Source organism: Bombina bombina, chromosome 10 (genome assembly GCF_027579735.1).
Source record: "Bombina bombina isolate aBomBom1 chromosome 10, aBomBom1.pri, whole genome shotgun sequence".
Classification (NCBI taxonomy): domain Eukaryota; kingdom Metazoa; phylum Chordata; class Amphibia; order Anura; family Bombinatoridae; genus Bombina; species Bombina bombina.
The window spans coordinates 176,116,650-176,132,177 of record NC_069508.1 but is presented as its reverse complement, the minus strand read 5'-3'; the positions used below and the strand labels follow the sequence as shown (position 1 = coordinate 176,132,177).

The 15,528-nt window shown below is 36.1% G+C and overlaps 1 long non-coding RNA gene across 1 annotated transcript in view; it reads left to right on the top strand.

The window, feature by feature from the left end:
* The first annotated feature begins 9,155 nt into the window (after positions 1 to 9,155).
* LOC128641399 (uncharacterized) overlaps positions 9,156 to 15,528 on the top strand; it is a 201,768-nt gene continuing 195,395 nt past the window's right edge. Inside the window, exon 1 of the long non-coding RNA XR_008399481.1 lies at positions 9,156 to 9,223. This is a non-coding gene — a long non-coding RNA (uncharacterized LOC128641399). The remainder of the gene's footprint in view (positions 9,224 to 15,528) is intronic.

Sequence of the window (15,528 nt, the reverse complement as noted above, 5' to 3'; positions counted from 1 at the left end):
AGAGCCATACTTGTTGTCCTACGGAATATTGAGGACTAGGTCTGTGGCGGAGATCGTAGTACCTGCGTTGTGATGTTTGTGCCTGAAGAATATGTTCACGAATCGAAGAAAAGTTGGCAGAAATGTCGTTAACTAGATCATTCACCTGAGGACATGGGGTATCAATCTTCGGAAGTAGAGTGAAATTTGGATGTAAACCATAATTTACAAAAAATGGTGATGTGCCAGTTGTGGAACTCTTATTATTATTATAGGCGAATTCTGCTAGGGGCAAGTAGGAGGCCCATGAATCTTGTTGGTGAGAGCAGAAGCATCGTAGGTACTGCTCGAGCCACTGATTCACCCTCTCCGTCTTCCCATTCGTTTGAGGATGGTAGGCAGTGGTGAGTTTTTGTTCTATATGCAGAGCAGCACACAAATTTCTCCAGAACTTAGAAGTGAATTGGGTTCCTCGGTCACTAAGGATGGTTTTAGGAATTCCATGCAATCTTACAATGTTTTTGATGAACAAATCACTTGTGATCTTGGAAGTGGGTAGAGAGGCAATCGGTGTGAAATGTGCCATCTTTGAGAATAAATCGGTGACAACCATTATAGTGGTGTAATTGTTAGAGACAGGTAAGTCCACAATAAAGTCCAGAGATACCGCCTCCCAGGGTACTTGTGGTACAGGTAAAGCCTGTAAAAGACCCGCAGGAAGTTGTTTAGAAGGTTTGGAGGTTGCACATTTAACGCATTTAGATAGATATTCTTTGAGATCGAGGTTAAGAGTAGGCCACCAAAAAGAACGCTTTAGTAAATCCGAAGTTTTATCCCTTCCCATGTGTCCAGCAAGGGGGGACTCATGAACTGTTTTCAAGATTGAAGATCTAAGATTTGTAGGTATGTATAGCTTTCCTTCCTTGCAGAGTAAGCCGTCAGAATTGTAGGTAAGATCTGTATGCGGTACTGATGGGTCAATAGCAATAGCATCTTTTAACACTGTAGTTAGACTTGTTATAACACCAATGATAGAGTCCTTAGGGACAACAGTAGTAGGAATGCATGGTATTATAGGTTTAGAACCTTGTCTGGAGAGGGCGTCAGCCTTGCCATTTTTAGTACCAGGCCTGTAGGTAATGATGTAATGAAAACGAGAAAAGTAAAGAATCCAGCGTAATTGTCTGGAGGATAGGGTTCGATTGGACTGAAGATACTGCAGATTTTTGTGGTCAGTATATATGACGGTTGGTTGTGTTGCGCCCTCAAGCAAGTGTCTCCAGTGATCGAAGGAACACTTTATTGCAAGTAATTCCTTCTCGCCAACTGGATAATTTAACTCTGCTGGTTGCATCAATCTAGAGAAGAATGCGACCGGGTGTAATGGATCTTTGAACGATTTCCGTTGAGAGAGAATTGCCCCTATTGCGAACTCCGAAGCGTCAACTTCCAGGATGAATTGCTTTTCTAAATCCGGGTATTGGAGAATGGGTGCTGTAGTGAATTTATTTTTTAAAAGATCAAATACCTGTTGAGTATGGCTTGTCCACCTGAAAGGATGATTCAATTTGGTAAGCTCAGTAAGAGGTTTGGTAATAGCAGCAAATCCAGGAATGAATTTCCTATAATAATTTGAAAAGCCTAGGAAACGTTGAACATCTTTCTTACATTGAGGAGTTGGCCAGTTATGAATAGCCTGAACCTTGTCATCTTGCATCTTGATTCCATCAGGAGAGATGTTATAACCCAGGAAAGAGATATTATTTGATTCAAATATAAATTTTTCTAGTTTAGCGTATAGGTTATTTTTTCGTAACCTAGTGAGAACCTCTCTAACATGTATTCTATGTTGATCTAAATTTTGTGAGTAAACTAGAATATAGTCCAAATAGACAACAACATATACATCCAAAATATCTCTGAAAAGATCATTGATTAAGCATTGGAATGTTGCTGGGGCATTGCAAAGACCGAATGGCATCACTGTATATTCGAATAGCCCATATCTAGTCCGAAAAGCAGTGAGCCATTCGTCGCCAGCTCTCATTCGTATAAGATTATAGGCACCTCGAAGATCCAATTTTGTGAAAATTGAGGCCCCCCGTAATCTTTCAATTAATTCAGGGATCAAAGGTAGGGGATACCTGTTTTTTCTGGTACGCCTGTTCAATTACCTGTAATCGATAATTGGTCTTAACGTGCCATCTTTATTGGTGACAAAAAATATGCCTGCACCTGCAGGAGAGGTACTAGGTCTTATAAAACCATTTCTGAGGTTCTCATCGATATAATTTTTAAGGTGTTCTAATTCTGGTTTTGAAAGGGGGTAGATATGTCCATAGAGAATTGAAACTCCTGGGAGAAAATCAATGGGACAATCGTAATCCCTATGAGGAGGCAAACATTCAGCGTCTTTTTTATTAAAAACATCTGAGAAGTCTGCATATTGTTTAGGTACAATATTATCCTCAACTTGTAGCATAATTATATCTGATGATGTCTTACTATTTTGAGTGAGATGAGGGAAAGATAAACTGAGGTCATTCCAGTTTATAGTTGGTTTATGTTTACAAAACCAATTTATACCAAGGATTACATTAAACATTGGCGAAGATATGACATCAAAAGTGAGTGTTTCTGTGATGTGTGTGCAAGATGTTACCTGTAATGGTGTAGTCTGGTGTGTGACAGGACCTGATTTTAAAAAAGAGCCATCAATGACCTTCACAGAGACCGGAGTTCTCTTACACACCAAAGGTATTTTATTCTGTTTCACAAAAGAAAAATCAACAAAATTTCTACATGAGCCGGTGTCCAGGATAGCTTCAGTTGTTATCCTGATTTGATCCCACTGTAAAATAATAGGGATAGTTAGATATGAGGGTTTAATGATTTTCATCAGCAGGGATTCAGAGATGTTAGGCAACCTACCCTTCTTATTCTTAGCAAGAACTGGGCAGTCCTTTACTTCATGTGTGGGGCAGGCACAATACATGCACAGACTATGCAACTTCCTCCTATTCTTTTCCTGAGAGGAGAGGGGACCCTTCATAAAGCCTATGTCCATAGGTTGTGGCGATTCCTTAGTTTTATAAACGGGAGTGGAGAGAAAGCTTCTTGTACCGCTAGCCTTTTCAGAGCGGCGTTCCCTAAGCCGTCTATCTATATTAATAGTGAGGGAAAAGAAATCTTCCAATGAATCTGGAATACCTGTGCGCGAGAGTTCATCCTTTATATCCTCAGACAACGATCCCCTAAACGATATTGAGTTTTAAGTGAGACCTCATTCCATCCGGAATCGCGGGCGGAAATTTTAAATTGTGTAATGTATGTCTCCACAGGGTTCTTTCTTTGTTTTAAAGATCTAAGTATGTTTTCAGCTGTGACCTGTTTGAAAGGGTCATCATATAATGCTGACATTTGATTAAAGAACTCATCTAGGGATCCTAGTATTGCATCATCATTTTCAAAAAAAGAGTCAGCCCAAGCCCTAGACCTTTCAGTGGGATAAGTGCGTGGCTTCAATTGAAAAAGCAACATGCAGGAGTTTTTAAACTCTCTAAATCTTGAACGGTCACCAGAGAATTTTTCTGGGGGGGAGACCATGGGTTCAGGGATAGAATCTGCACTTGCAGGTTTAGGTGCCAGAGTCTCTCTTAAGCAGGCCTTCAAAGCCTGATTTTCCACTTGTAATTCATGGAAAGAACCTGATAGAGCTTCTAATCTGTCCGAAAGGACTTGAACTTTATCACTTAAAAGATCTTGTTCCATAATTGCTGTTGAGTAAATATGTTTGGTATAGGATAATTCTGTGTACACAAACACTAAATCCTTGCTTTCTTATGGCTGGTTAATTCTGTAATAGTAGCAATTTGAACAAGCCTTTAATTCTGTGTTGTAACTCAAAAACAGCAATTGCCTCAAAAATAGATTTGTAACATTAAAGAAGCTTGATGAATTAGTTGATAATGCTTCTTATAATGTTTTAATATTTGCCCAATAAGTGTCAGTTTATTGACTTCATAAACTGTACAATACTATCAGGGCAATTGTAATCGCAAACAGCTCAAATTAAGCAATAACGTAAATAATTGTATCCCTTGATTAGGCAGGTATAGTTCATCAAGTTATGTGAGAATAACGAATAATAATGGATTAAATATATCTGACCTGAAAACACAGGAGTTAGATACTTGTGTCCGTTTGCTATGAGCAGCAGCGTGGTACTCACAGGGAGAGTGGTTGTTGGCTGCAGCTGATGACGTCACCGCTACTCGCTGTGCTGTGTCTGAAGCGGCTTGCAAATCCTGTTACCTTGTAACAGCTTCAGGATGAGATGTCGAGTCTGTTGATTTCCTTGTAATAGGTGATATATTCCAGTAGTGGATTGAGGTAGTAGTGCTGCTTAAGGTAGGAATGAAAATAAGAGATATTATCAGTAACTTTTAGGAACTCTTTAAATAGAAATTTAGAGAGGCTGTTGGAGAGTGTGGAAAACTCTCCGAGACACGCTTGAACTGTGAATCCTTTCTCAATTAACCAGCAATGTGTGCTGGGGGAAGTGCTTGATATAGGAAGAACTTAAAGGGACAGATCATTAGTAAGCAGTAACCCTGACAGGTGTAGACTAAGAAGCATTGAGATCTTAATCTTTCCAGATTAAAAATAAATAGATATATAATCAGAGGAGTAAATTATCTGTTTTATTCAAATGTAATGCTTCATCAGAATCATGATCATAATATTTATTACAAATACACCTTCAATGACATATGCATGAGTCAATGGACTTACCAAAATCCTGCAAAGGCATCTCATCATTGGTGCCGGATCCCTCTGGGCTCCCCACAGCAAATATATCTATCAATGAGTTTGGACATCACTAAATCCCATCAGTATCAAATTTTCAAAAGAATATGTGAAGAATAGACCACTAATATGAACAATAAATGCATGAGTTAATCAAGTTGATTATAAAGAAAATGATGTCTTTAACATATGTTTAATTTCTTAATAAATTAGACAGACTATTCATCTCGTATGATTCTACTGCATATCTAAATATACCTATTGATAGTTGTTTTTGAAATAATACACACAAACAACACTTTGAATAACAACTGGTGAAAAATCAAACCAAAGCAATGTGGCACATACTGTAGATCCATTTTTGCAATGTACATTAATCTTTTTTTGGACACAACACATATTGATCACAATGCAAAACTGAAGTTATTATGAAAAATATGTCATGACATCATGTGATATGATTTTATAATAAGGATAACAATAGACTGAAGCAATTTAGATAATCAAATCCAATTTGAAATTATTGTGAAATCACATGTGTCTAAATGTTTGTTTTCATGTCCCATTAATGATAAAAATAAACAAAAAAACGTATGAAATGTATATTTTTAGATTCAGCACTTTTCAAAAATGTGTTAGTGTGTTAGTCTAAATGTATCCAAAAAATCGCAAGAACTACACAGGGGCAGAATATAAAATGGGCAGGAACCTAAGCTTATGTTAAAATGAAGATATCAAGAATAGAAGGGATATCCTCAAATACTCATAATTTTAGATTCGTATTACAATGTTATCCCAACTTTGATTTGTGATTCTTATTTTAAAATAAGCAGAAAAGATAATAAGAGTATCCATATAAATATCTAACAATGTGAATGTATTATGTAATGTTATGTCCAGGTTTGTAAGACAAAGGTAAATTAATATGAGACATACCATGCTGTGACGAACCCTGGCTTGAGGTTCCAGCACCAACATCACGATCTGTAAAATATTGATTGAGGATTGGATATCATTAATACAAATCAGGTCATGGAGACAAACAATCTGATTTTTCAATTCTAATTGACAAAGTACAAATCTATTTGTATTTACATGAGTTCATTGTTTCCTCAATTAATGTCTAAATAAAGAGATCCTGTATTCTTATTTTCAATCTTTTTTGTTGTTGACTGTAGCTTTAATTCATTTTGTATCTTCTTGCATTCTCAACAATTGATAGAGATAGTTCATTGTTTATTTTCATCTTGCTAGTATAGCTTTTATAATGTAGAAAGATTGTAAATAAGGATAATGTATTCTTCCCATATATACTAATAAACGTATACATTTGACCAACATGTCTAAAGCGATGCCAGTTACAGCAAACACATGTTCACGTGTGTGCGCAATTCTATCTTTCGTGATCATTGCGCAATGATTCCAAGCGGAATTGTGCATCCGTGATTTGACCAACATGTCTAAAGCGATGCCAGTTACAGCAAACACATGTTCATGTGTGTGCGCAATTCTATCTTTCGTGATCATTGCGCAATGATTTCAAGCAGAATTGTGCATCCGTGATTTGACCAACATGTCTAAAGCGATGCCAGTTACAGCAAACACATGTTCACGTGTGTGCGCAATTCTATCTTTCGTGATCATTGCGCAATGATTCCAAGCGGAATTGCGAATCCGTGATTCAGAATTGTTTTGGATATAGTAGTGTGATGATTATTATTTATAAAGACTTCAAATATATTGGCAATTGGGTGTATTACAAGATTCAAATTGGATATTTGTTAATATTGAACAATAACAAATAATATTTAGAACTGTGTTATGATTCGATAGTCAATGTATGAAATGGCGGATGATAGGGAGTTCACAGATGCGCAATTCCTTTTTCGCTCTGTGACGCATATTTTGTAGTGAGCAAGAAACATCATTCCTATTTCATGTGTGACGAATCTAAAATCAGATATCTGAACATCATATGTAGCGTATGTTGTGAGATCTATATAGGTTGAATATATGACTATATACACATTTCTTAAAAAGTCTACTCAAATATTAATATATTATATGAAGTTGGATATTTACCTGGTTCAGATTTTCTATTTTCTTCTCCCAGGCCACCGACTTCTTCTTGTTCCCAAGCAGCTGCATTGGCCGGTCAGGACTTTCTGATCCAGCAGCTGGGGGGGAAGAAGAAGAGGCCGAGGAGCGAGAGGATCTAAATCTGCGGGGGACCCGGAGATTGAGGAGGTCGCATAAAGTCACCTCCGAAGGGAGTAGGTATAGTTTCCGTTGGGGCTTCGATTTTTTACCATCCCTCTTATGGGCTTTTACCCAGTCCCTTATGAGGTCGACTTTTTTGTGCAGACGCAATCTCATATCTCCGAACCTCCGCATGATTTAATCCTGGCTCCTCTGGACGCCCAACACCAAATTAACATCATTGGTGATAGACGCCCAGAGGGCCTTCTTAATGCTCTGCTTTGTCGACTTCTTCTTGTTTCCAAACAGCTGCGGATAGAAGTCCTGGACGGCGTTGACCAGTGCTGCACTCTCCGGCGTGGTGAACCTGGGAGGCGTCATGCCTGCCGAGTTGTATGGGTATATATATATATATATATATATATATATATATATATAAAATATATAACAAATATGTAACTGCCAGCAGGCATTAGAGAACTGACAAAGATGGCAACGTGTAATGGACTTTTATATGGTGAAGTAAACATGAGATGCACCATGGGACATGTTATCTGTACATCTGATTGGATAAAATATTGAAATGTTGTTATCATGTCTGTGAGACCATAATGACTCAAGTTATGATTGTGTGATGAACTCTGATTGGTTGTTCCTTAATGTTTCATATCTTAGTAACTTCCATACACATACCTCCTGGGGGTGCTGTTACTACATTTTTCATGTAGACTTATTTGTAACTCATGGGACTGTTATGCGGATATGTGTGATGCAGATGTAATATTCGTGATCCATTAAATATTGATTTGAATTTTTTTTTGGAAATATAATCCAGTCACATTAGTAAATGTTTTACACACATCGATGTTTAATATCGATCATGTTCTTTAATACAAATAAGTTGTAATAATACAAATTTAACATTGTATGTGTTTATTGTTTAGTAAATAAATTTCTGGACTTATTGTGAAGTATTGACATTGCTCTATTAAATGTATTTATAATGCACATCGATTGTGTGCTATTGCATGACATTCAAATTGAATTTTTAAAGATGCGAATCTCGTGTTGCAAGATACGTTTCCCACACAAGATTTCTGAAATGCGTAATTTCTGGTTATAATGGCCGGAACTTGTCTAAACTGTTTATAAATATTAAACTACACGTTTGTTTAGTAAATAAACCTCAAGCTTGTATTTGTCTGAACCGCTCACATCTGATATTGGGGCAATGACGTCTTTATTTTTAAAGGGACATTACAACAAAATATTTTCTTAAAATGATCCGGAGAGAGAATACATTTGTATACTTTAAAATTAAACTATTTAGATTAATCTTTAGATATCCTTAACAGAAGAAATTGCAATGCACATGGTTGAGACAATCACACAAGGCATCTCTGTGCATCCACCAATCTTCAACTATTGAGCAAATCTAGATATGTTTGTAAAGGAAATAATCCAAAAATAATTATTTAAAATAGATGATAGAATTAAATGTTAATAATTAAATTTTAATTATGATTCCAGAAAGAAACGCTTTTTAATGACCGTCCCTTTCATGAGCTAATATGCAATATTGAACTTGATCTAAATACATCTGTCTAAACATTGTAAATATGCATTGTTGGCCAGCCACAATTAAGTAGATATTTTCCAGTAATACTTTGATGATAATAAACCTATGCACCTCCCTTTCTAAAAATTAGTATAACATGAGAATCAAGCATATTTGTATTACCTTCTGTATTGTTTGTCCCACTGTGAATGAAATATCTTCTAATGGCTGTATTTATACAGCTTTACCTTAAAGTGACATTAAGCTATATGTTCTATACTGATTTAGATGGATAATACAATGTTAAAACAACGTCACATTTAGTTTTATTCTCTCATTAGTTTTTTTCCCATTTATATTCTTGACTGAAAAGCATATCTAGATAGGCTCTTTTGCTGCTGATTGTTGGTTGCACATATATGCCTTATGTCCTTGTCTAACCCATGTGCATTGCTATTTCTTTAACAAAGGATATCTAAAGACTGAATATAATTAGATAATAATAGTACATTTAAATGGTGTTTAAATAAAATTTGTATTGTCTATAATTCACTAAATGAAATATTCTTTGAATGTTCCTTTAAGGACCAAACCATTAGGAATATGTGGAGTTAACATTGCATAAAGAAACTAAAGGGGAGTGAAAATACATCTAGTTAAGTGATATCTATCCAAGAGGTAAGGAGAATAATTGCTATAAGTTATCTTTTGATCTATCTATGGTTAAATTACCCTTCAAATTACTCCACTAGAACTGAAAAGTAATCAATATGGCATACAATAATTAGCTTGGTCTAAATATGAAATTAACTTACTTTTCATTTACAGATAATTTCTAACATATTACCTAATTTTTTTTTTAAAGATGAATAACCTATATTTTTAGTAATAATGTTTTTGGATACCTAAGGAAAATCCAAGATATTATTATGTAAATCTAACATTCAACTACACTGTCACTTTAATGTAAGTTAAACACTTTCCTTTCTTAAAAGTGAAATGAACAATGTTGTTTTGTATAATTTAGACTACATATCCTCGTCATAAACATTTTATGATTTTAACATCTATAAATCACACAATAAAAGCATAGATGTATTTAAGTCCAAATTAAATTGTTGAAAGATACTTGACTTTAACATTATCTGAATAAGCTGTGTTGATATTTTACATTCAATAAATTAATCAAAATTATTCTATTTTATATCTGGCATGTGCTTGTCAAATAGATGACTAACAGTCATGGGAGTAATATTTGGTTTACTTGTCAGATTAGATGGATATATTTCTTCTTATCTTACTGTGATAGAGATATGTCTCTAAGAATATGTATTTTAATAAAAAAATAGAAGATATAGTATGAAAATAAATCTATTGACAAGAAAATAAATAAAATTTCTTTAAAAAAAATCATCACAGATGAAACTCTGAAAAAGAAAGAAAAATATTATAAACATTAGTTATTTCATGAACACATGTCTTAAAATATTCATTAAATCGAATAATTGTTAAATCATCTTGTGTCTATGCTGTAACATGTATTTTTTTTGGTCTTGATATTAAAAAAAAAGGTTCAGACATGAAATCTATATCTATCCATAATTAGAAATACCATTATATTGTCTAATCAATCTTAGAATTAAACATTAGCAATTTAAATTAGACAAAATAATGCATATCACATTATAAAAATCTATTTATATTGTATGCTGAACATAATTGAAGGTAATATTTCATGTCCCTTCAAATAATATACCTCTATATCAACTATAGAATGTATTCCTTTGTCTGATTGGTCAGAATGTGAGTCCTCTCTAGCACAAAGTAGGGGTAATGTATGTAAAATAAACATATTCTAATATAGGACATGTATCTATTCCTAATTATTTTAACATTCTTCCTCCTGTGATTCTTAACTAGAATGGATGTATGGTCTTTGAAAGGCAATTATCTTAAAAATATCAGTTTATCTTCATTAGGTGTCTTATTCATCATTTTCAAAATAGAGGATTGTGAAATACCATCTAAAAGAAAAATAATCTAAGTGTCTCCAATAGGATGCATCCACAGCTTTAGTCCATAAAATTGTTGCCACTTACCATGTGAACTTGTCTTTGTATAGTTTTCAAGGTCAGCACATTTGAAAGACAATGCCAGACATGATCACATTGGTATTCATCACTTTCAATCTGTGATCATTCTCTTTCAGTCTTGGATTCTTCACTTTCAGGCTTGAATTCTTGAATTCTTCACTTTCAGTCTTGAATTCTTCCCTTTCAGTCTTTAGATGAAGTCATCTCCCTAATGGCCGAAAAAGTGAAAATAAAAATATTAATAGAAGTGTGTGAATTAGTTCTGCACCCCCCCATTTCTGAAACTATTTCTATCACTAGCTTACTAAGCATGTGTAGCATCTCGTGTTATGTTCTATCAATCAAGTGTGAAGATGAGTCATACATTGTGCAGACCTAACCTCTGATGTGTGACTTTGAAAATGACTTTGAAGCATATAGTCTTGCTAGAGGATCCCTTTCTGAGTATCCAAATTTCTAGTGTGTATATGGAATGATAAGTAGAGCGCTGGATATATGAGGGGATACCACACACGTTACAAATAGAAAAGATGCTTTGTTCTTTTCATATAAAAATTAAATTAGTAGGGGTAACAGTAAGTGCTCTACAGAAAGCTTAAGGTATCCAAAAAAACGTTTTAATAGTGTATACGATCCCTTTACATCTGAAGGTGATTATCATAGATCACTCAATATATGTAAGTGTATACTGTCCCTTTAAATCTGAAGGTGATTATAATAGATCACTCAAAATATGTAACAAAGTAACACTCAAAGTCCTATCTAATGTGTTTATAAGTGAATAAAATGTATTGTTACAATTCCTTAAAAGATGCCATGTTTAAAATAACAGTCGGCTAGATTTAGAGTTCTGCGGCCAAAGGTGTGCGTTAGCTACGCATGCTTTTTTCCCCCGCACCTTTTAAATACCGCTGGTATTTAGAGTTCACAGAAGGGCTGCGTTAGGCTCCAAAAAAGGGAGTGTAGAGCATATTTACCGCCACTGCAACTCTCGATACCAGCGGTGCTTATGGACGCGGCCAGCTTCAAAAACGTGCTCGTGCACGATTCCCCCATAGGAAACAATGGGGCTGTTTGAGCTGAAAAAAACCTAACACCTGCAAAAAAGCAGCGTTAATCTCCTAACGCAGCCCCATTGTTTCCTATGGGGAAACACTTCCTAAGTCTGCACCTAACACCCTAACATGTACCCCGAGTCTAAACACCCCTAACCTTACACTTATTAACCCCTAATCTGCAGACCCCGCTATCGCTGACCTTTGCATATTATTATTAACCCCTAATCTGCTGCTCTATACACCGCCGCAACCTACATTATAACTATGTACCCCTAATCTGCTGCCCCTAACACCGCCGACCCCTATATTATATTTATTAACCCCTAATCTGCCGCCCCCGCTATCGCTGACCCCTGCATATTATTATTAACCCCTAATCTGCCGCTCCGTACACCACCGCAACCTACGCTATCCCTATGTACCCCTAATCTGCTGCCCCTAACACCGCCGACCCCTATATTATATTTATTAACCCCTAATCTGCCGCCCCCGCTATCGCTGACCCCTGCATATTATTATTAACCCCTAATCTGCCGCTCCGTACACCGCCGCAACCTACGTTATCCCTATGTACCCCTAATCTGCTGCCCCTAACACCGCCGACCCCTATATTATATTTATTAACCCATAATCTGCCACCCCCGCTATCGCTGACCCCTGCATATTATTATTAACCCCTAATCTGCCGCTCCGTACACCGCCGCAACCTACGTTATCCCTATGTACCCCTAATCTGCTGCCCCTAACACCACCGACCCCTATATTATATTTATTAACCCCTAATCTGCCGCCCCCAATGTCGCCTCCACCTACCTACAATAATTAACCCCTAATCTGCTGACCGGACCTCACCTCTACTATAATAAATGTATTAACCCCTAAAGCTAACCCTAACACTAACACCCCTCTAAATTAAATATAATTTAAATCTAACAAAATAAATTAACTCTTATTAAATAAATTATTCCTATTTAAAGCTAAATACTATCCTGTAAAATAAACCCTAATATAGCTACAATATAAATTATAATTATATTGTAGCTATTTTAGGATTAATATTTATTTTACAGGAAACTTTGTAATTATTTTAACCAGGTACAATAGCTATTAAATAGTTAATAACTATTTAATAGTTACCTAGTTAAAATAATTACAAAATTACCTGTAAAATAAATCCTAACCTAAGTTACAATTAAACCTAACACTACAGTATCAATAAATAAATTAAATAAACTACCTACAATTATCTACAATTAAACCTAACACTACACTATCAATAAATTAATTAAATATAATACCTACAAATAAATACAATGAAATAAACTAACTAAAGTACAAAAAATAAAAAAGAACTAAGTTACAAAAAATAAAAAAATATTTACAAACATTAGAAAAATATTACAATTTTAAACTAATTACACCTACTCTAAGCCCCCTAATAAAATAACAAAGCCCCCCAAAATAAAAAAATGCCTACCCTATTCTAAAATTAAAATAGAAAAGCTCTTTTACCTTACCAGCCCTTAAAAGGGCTTTTGCGGGGCATACCTCAAAGAATTCAGCTCTTTTGCCTTTTAAAAAAAACATACAATACCCCCCATCATTACAACCCACCACCCACATACCCCTAATCTAACCCAAACCCCCCTTAAATAAACCTAACACTAAGCCCCTGAAGATCTCCCTACCTTGTCTTCACCACACCGGGTCTCGATTTGTCCAGAAGAGCCTCCGAATTCTTCATCCAAGCCCAAGCGGGGGCTGAAGAGTAACGTCCATCCTCCGGCTGAAGTCTGGATCCAAGCGGTGGCTAAAGAATTCCATCTTCGGGCAGAAGTCTTCAACCTATCCGGGCAGAAGAGTTGATCCGGATCGGCAAACATCTTCATCCAAGCCGCATCTTCTATGTTTTTCCATCTGATGACGACCGGCTCCATCTTGAAGACCTCCGGCGCGGATCCATCCTCTTCTTGCGATGTCCTAAGTCCAAATGAAGGTTCCTTTAAGGGACGTCATCCAAGATGGCGTCCCTCGAATTCCGATTGGCTGATAGGATTCTATCAGCCAATCGCAATTAAGGTAGGACAATTCTGATTGGCTGATGGAATCAGCCAATCAGATTCAAGTTCAATCCGATTGGCTGATCCGATCAGCCAATCAGATTGAGCTTGCATTCTATTGGCTGTTCCGATCAGCCAATAGAATGCGAGCTGAATCTGATTGGCTGATCGGATCAGCCAATCGGATTGAACTTGATTCTGATTGGCTGATTCCATCAGCCAATCAGAATTTTCCTACCTTAATTCCGATTGGCTGATAGAATCCTATCAGCCAATCGGAATTCGAGGGACGCCATCTTGGATGACGTCCCTTAAAGGAACCTTCATTCGGACTTAGGACGTCGCAAGAAGAGGATGGATCCGCGCCGGAGGTCTTCAAGATGGAGCTGGTCGTCATCGGATGGAAAAACATAGAAGATGCAGCTTGGATGAAGATGTTTGCCGGTCCGGATCGACTCTTCTGCCCGGATAGGATGAAGACTTCTGCCCAAAGATGGAATTCTTTAGCCGCCGCTTGGATCCAGACTTCAGCCGGAGGATGGACGTCACTCTTCAGCCCCCGCTTGGGCTTGGATGAAGATTTCGGAGGCTCTTCTGGACAGATCGGGACCCGGTGTGGTGAAGACAAGGTAGGGAGATCTTCAGGGGCTTAGTGTTAGGTTTATTTAAGCCGGGTTTGGGTTAGATTAGGGGTATGTGGGTGGTGGGTTGTAATGTTGGGGGGGTATTGTATGTGTTTTTTTACAGGCAAAAGAGCTGAATTCTTTGGGGCATGCCCCGCAAAAGGCCCTTTTAAGGGCTGGTAAGGTAAAAGAGCTTTTCTATTTTAATTTTAGAATAGGGTAGGGCATTTTTTTATTTTGGGGGGCTTTGTTATTTTATTAGGGGGCTTAGAGTAGGTGTAATTAGTTTAAAATTGTTGTAATATTTTTCTAATGTTTGTAAATATTTTTTTATTTTTTGTAACTTAATTCTTTTTTATTTTTTGTACTTTAGTTAGTTTATTTAATTGTATTTATTTGTAGGTATTGTATTTAATTAATTTATTGATAGTGTAGTGTTAGGTTTAATTGTAGATAATTGTAGGTATTTTATTTAATTAATTTAATGATACTGTAGTGTTAGGTTTAATTGTAACTTAGGTTAGGATTTATTTTCCAGGTAATTTTGTAATTATTTTAACTAGGTAGCTATTAAATAGTTATTAACAATTTAATAGCTATTGTACCTGGTTAAAATAAATACAAAGTTGCCTGTAAAATAAATATTAATCCTAAAATAGCTACAATATAATTATTATTTATATTGTAGCTATATTAGGGTTTATTTTACAGGTAAGTATTTAGCTTTAAATAGGAATAATTTATTTAATAAGAGTTAATTTATTTCGTTAGATTTAAATTATATTTAATTTAGAGGGGTGTTAGTGTTAGGGTTAGACTTAGCTTTAGGGGTTAATACATTTATTATAGTAGTGGTGAGGTCCGGTCGGCAGATTAGGGGTTAATACTTGAAGTTAGGTGTCGGTGAGGTTAGGGAGGGCAGATTAGGGGTTAATACTATTTATTATAGGGTTATTGAGGCGGGAGTGAGGCGGATTAGGGGTTAATACATTTATTATAGTAGCGGCGAGGTACGGTCGGCAGATTAGGGGTTAATAAGTGTAGGTAGGTGTCGGCGACGTTGAGAGGGGCAGATTAGGGGTTAATAAATATAATATAGGGGTCGGCGGTGTTAGGGGCAGCAGATTAGGGGTACATAAGTATAACGTA